Below are 5,283 nucleotides of genomic sequence, written 5' to 3' on the forward strand. Positions count from 1 at the left end.
AGTAGAATTGCTGGATCAAATGGTAGGTCTACTTTTGAGTTCTTTGAGGTATCCCCATATTAATTTCCATAGAGATTGTACTAGTTTTCAGTCCCACCAGCAGTAAGAGCATTCCCATTGCTCCGCATCCATGCCAACATTTGCTGATTGGGGACATTTTGATAGAATCCATTCTCCCTGGAGTTAAGGGATATCACATTGTGATTTTATTTGCAATTCCCTTATAATTAGACATGTTGAGCATTTTTTCATATGTTTGTTGGCCATTAGTCTGTCTTATTTTGAAAAGTTTCTGTTCATGTCCTTTGCCCACTTTTAACGGGGTTGTTTGATTTTTTTCTTGCTGATTTTCCTGAGTTCTATATAGATTCTAATTATCAGCCCCTTATCGAATGTGTAGCATGTGGATATTTTCTCCAATTCTGTAGCCTGTCTATTTGCTCTGATGATGATTTCCTTGGCTGTGCAAAAGCTTTGTAATTTGATCAGGTCCCATTTATTTATTTTTGTTGTTTCTGTGACTGCCTTTGGGCTCTTCTTCATAAATTCTTTGCCTAGGCCAATGTCTATAAGAGTTTTTCCAACATTTTCTTCTAGAATTCTTATGGTTTCATGCATTAGGTTTAAATTTGTTATCCACCGTGAATTGATTTTTGTGAGAGGTGAGAGGTGTGGATCCTGTTTCAGTCTTCTACATGTCTCTATCCAATTTTCCCTGCACATTTATTGAATAAGGATTGTTTCCCCCAGTGTATGTTTTTGTTTGCTTTGTCAAAGATAAGATGGCTATATGAGGATAGTTTTATATCTGTGTTCTCAGCTTTGTTCCTTTGGTCTGTGTCTCTGTTCTTGTGCCAGTACCATGCTGTTTTGGTTACTATAGCCTTTTAGTATAACTTGAAGTCTGGTAAATTGATTACTTCCAATTTGTTCTATTTGCTTAAGGTTGCTTTTGCTATACAAGGTCTTTTTTCTATGATTCCATACAAAGCGTAGAATTATTTTTTCTATATCTGTGAAAAATGATGTTGTTATTTTAATAGGGATTGCAATGAATCTGTAGATCACTTTACGTAGTATAGATATTTTAACAATAGCAACAAAGAAAATGAAATACCTAGGAATATATTTAACTAAGGAGGTGAAAGACCTCTACAGGGAGAACTATGAAACACTGAGGAAGGAAATAGCAGGGGACATAAACAGACAGAAAAGCATACCATGCTCTTTGATCGGTAGAATCAATATTGTTAAAATGCATATTCTTCTTGAACTCTCTGAGGTATAAAATGCTAACAAAAAGTCCTTTTCCTGCTAATAAGTGACACAGAGAGACTGCAGATAACTGTAGGGCAGATTCCCTGGGAGGATGACTTCACACATAGTAGGCAAGTGGATTATATTGGGCAAAGGCCAATAATACTGGAGGGTTATAAATGTGTCCTGGCAGGAATAAACACTTCTCTGGACCAGGCTTTGGATAATCGGCAGTACATGCAAATACTCAAAATACCATAAAATGAATGGAACAGAAGTTATTTTACAAATATGCATTACTAGTTATGATTTCTCTAAGACTAAGAAACAGATTTTCCAATCCATAGTGTCCAGCAATTGGCAAAGAGATATTACAACAAATGGACACATGCTGTATATCATCTTCAGAATAATACACAAAAAAATGAAATGGGCGATTGAAACATTTGCTATCCAAAATAAGGAAGAGATAAAGACATAAATGCTCCCTAAATATTGTTTACACTCAAAATGAAGGGAGGATCCTCAAGATATAAATTCTTCTACTTTTCTGGGGAATCTGGGAAAGAGGAAGTAGGTTAGGATGCTGGTATGAAAATAAAATTCTTCCCCATGGAGGTGGTTGTGGAGATAGTCATAAGATTATACATTCCTCCTTCCCATGACTTAAACTCTCTTTTTTCCTTACTTACCCAATAGAGAGGTCCAGGGACATAACTGTGGGTGCAGGAAGTAGGGATGATCCCTATGTAAGAAACTATAATTACACTTTTAAAGCTTCATATCAGAATTCCTAAGGTTCTTATGGGTGGATTGTGACTTCACCCAACTGGCAAATTCAGGTTTGATAAACAATATAATTTGTACCCTCATAATATCCTTAAATAAAAAAAGAATCTGTATTCAAAAAAAAAAAAAAGAAAAGAATATAGCTGTATTGCTTAGTGGTCAAGATAGCCCACTATTACTGTTAAATTTTTAAATAAGAGCTTTACTGAAATATAATTTGATGTTTTGTTATATATATACATTGGGAAATGACTACTGTAGATAAGCTAATATAGTCATTACTTCACATAGTTACTTTTTTTATTGTGGTGAGGACACTGAAGGCCTATTTTCTTAGCAAATTTCAAGTACATAATACAGTATTATTAACTATAATCACCATGCAGTACAATAGAATTAAGAGAACTTATTCATCCTATGTAACTAAAATGTATACCCTTTGGCCAACATCTCCCCATTTGTCTCCCATCCACCAGTGCCTGGAAACAAACATTCCACTCTCTATTTCTATGAATTCGACTTTTTAAAATTCAACCTATATGTGAGATTATGCAGTATTTTTCTATCTGTGTCTTCTATTTTCACTTATCATATATATGCATATATATCATAATATTTTTCCGTTCATCTATCAACAGACACAGGTTGTTACCATATCTTGGCTATTGTGAATAATGTCACATTGAACATGGGAGAATAAATATCTTTCAGACACTGTTTCCGTTTCCTTTGCATAGATACCTGGAAGTGAGATTAGTTGATCATACGGTAGTTTCATTTCTAATTTTTTGAGGAATCTCCAACTGTTTTCCATAATGTCTGTACCACTTTATATTCCCACCAACAATGTACAAGGTATCCTTTTCTCCACATTTTGAGTATTATCTCATTGTGATTTGGATTTACATTTCCCTGATAATTAGTGTCATTGAGCACTTTTTCATATACCTCTTGGCCATTTGCATGTTTTCTTTGGAAAAATATCTTCTTAGGTTCTTTGCCTTTAAAAAAATGGTTTATTTACTTTTTTGTCATTAAGTTGTATGAGTTCCTTATGTATTTTGGATATTAACTCCTTACCAGATACGTGGTCTGCAAATACTTTCTCCCAATCTGTAGATTGCCTTTTCATTTTGTTGATTGTTTCCTTTGCTGTGTGAAAACTTTTTAGTTTGATGTATTCCCACGTGCTTATTTTTGATTTTTTTGCCTGTGCTTTTGGTGTTATAATCCAAAAATCATTGCTGAGACCAATGTCAAGAAGATTTTCCCCCATGTGTTCTTCTAGGATTTTTATGGTTTCAGGTATTAAATTGAACTGTTTAATTCATTTTTATTGATTTTTGTGTGTGGTATAAGATAGGATCCAATTATTTCTTGTGCATATCAATATTCAGTTTTCCCAGCACTATTTATTGAAGAGGCTATCATTTCCCCATTATTTATTCTTGGCATCCTTGTCAAAGATTAGTTGACCATATATTTGTGGGCTTATTTCTGGATCTCTATTCTATTCCATTGCTTTGTCTGTTTTATGCCAGTATCACTATAACTTTGTAATATAAACTGAAATCAGGAGGTGTAATGCCTCCAATTTGGGGATTTTTTTTCTTTCTCAAGATTTCTTTGGCTCTGCAGGCACTTTTGTGGTTTCAAACAAGTTTTAGTATTATAATTTTATTTTTCTGCGAAAAATACCATTGGAATTTTGATAGAGATTGACATAAATATGTAGACTGCTTTAAGTAGTATGGAAATTTTAAAAAAATATTAATCATTCTGATTCATAGACATGGGATTTTCCATTTATTTGTTTCTCCTTTAATTTTTTTCATCAGTGCTTTCTAGTTTTCACGTGTATAGATATTTCAATTTCTTATTTAAATGTATTCCTCAGTGTTTTATTCTTTTTGATGTTATCATAAATGAGATTGTTTTCTTGATTTTCTTTTGGATAGTTTGTTGTTGGTATAAAAAACTCTTCTAATTTTTGTATGTTGATTTTATATACTATAACTTCACATAATTTATTTATTATTTCTATAGTTTTTTGTTTTGTTTTGCTTTGTTTTTAATGGAGTTCTTAAGATTCTCTATGTAAAAGACCATGCCATGTGTGGAGATAAATTGACTTCTTCCTTTCTAATGTGGATGTATTTTATATATTTTTATTGCCTAATTGCTCTGGCTATGACTTCCAGTAATGCTTAGAATAGAAGTGGCAAGAGTGGGCATCTTTGCCTCCTACTTAATCTTAAGTAAAAACTTTATTTTCCCACATTGATTATGATGTTAGCCATGGATTTTCATAAATGATCTATCTTTATTGTGTTGAGGTAAGTTCCTTCACTATATGCTTTGTTAAGAGGGTTTTCATTGTTGTTGTTGTTGTTTTGAAACCATGAATGACTGTTGAACTTTCTCAAATGATCTTTCAGTATCTATTAAGATGATCATGTGTTTTTTATCTTTCATTCTGGTTTTTTTTTTTTTTTTTGAGACAGAGTCTCACACTGTTGCCCAGGCTAGAGTGAGTGCCGTGGCGTCAGCCCAGCTCACAGCAACCTCAAACTCCTGGGCTCAAGCGATCCTCCTGTCTCAGCCTCCCGAGTAGCTGGGACTACAGGCATGCACCACCATGCCCGGCTAATTTTTTCTATATATATATATTTTTTTAGCTGTCCATATAATTTCTTTCTATTTTTAGTAGAGATGGGGTCTCGCTCTTGCTCAGGCTGGTCTCGAACTCCTGAGCTCAAACAATCCGCCCACCTCGGCCTCCCAGAGAGCTAGGATTACAGGCTATTTCATTCTGTTAATGTGATATATCACATTGCTTAATCTGTGCATGTTAAACCAAACTTGAATCACAAGGATAAATCCACTTGGTCATAGTATGTAGTCTTTTTGATGTGCTTTTAAATTTGGTTTGCTAGTGTTTTATCGAGGATATTTCCATCTATGTTCATGAGAAATTTGGCTTGTAGTTAGTTGTCTTTTATTGTATTTTTTTTCTGGCTTTGGTGTCATGGTGTTAACTGATCTCATAAAGTGAGTTTGGAATCATTCTCTGTTTTTCTATTCTTTTGGATGCTTTTTAAAACTATTGGGATTAATTATTTTTTCTTTATTTCTTTTCTTTTTTTCCTTTTTATTGTTCTTTTTTTTGGGGGGGAATTATGCTCTAAAGCCATCTAGTCTTGGGCTTTTTTCTATGTTAAGAAGCTTTTAATTATT

The sequence above is a fragment of the Eulemur rufifrons genome, chromosome 30 (genome assembly GCF_041146395.1).
Source record: "Eulemur rufifrons isolate Redbay chromosome 30, OSU_ERuf_1, whole genome shotgun sequence".
Lineage (NCBI taxonomy): Eukaryota > Metazoa > Chordata > Mammalia > Primates > Lemuridae > Eulemur > Eulemur rufifrons.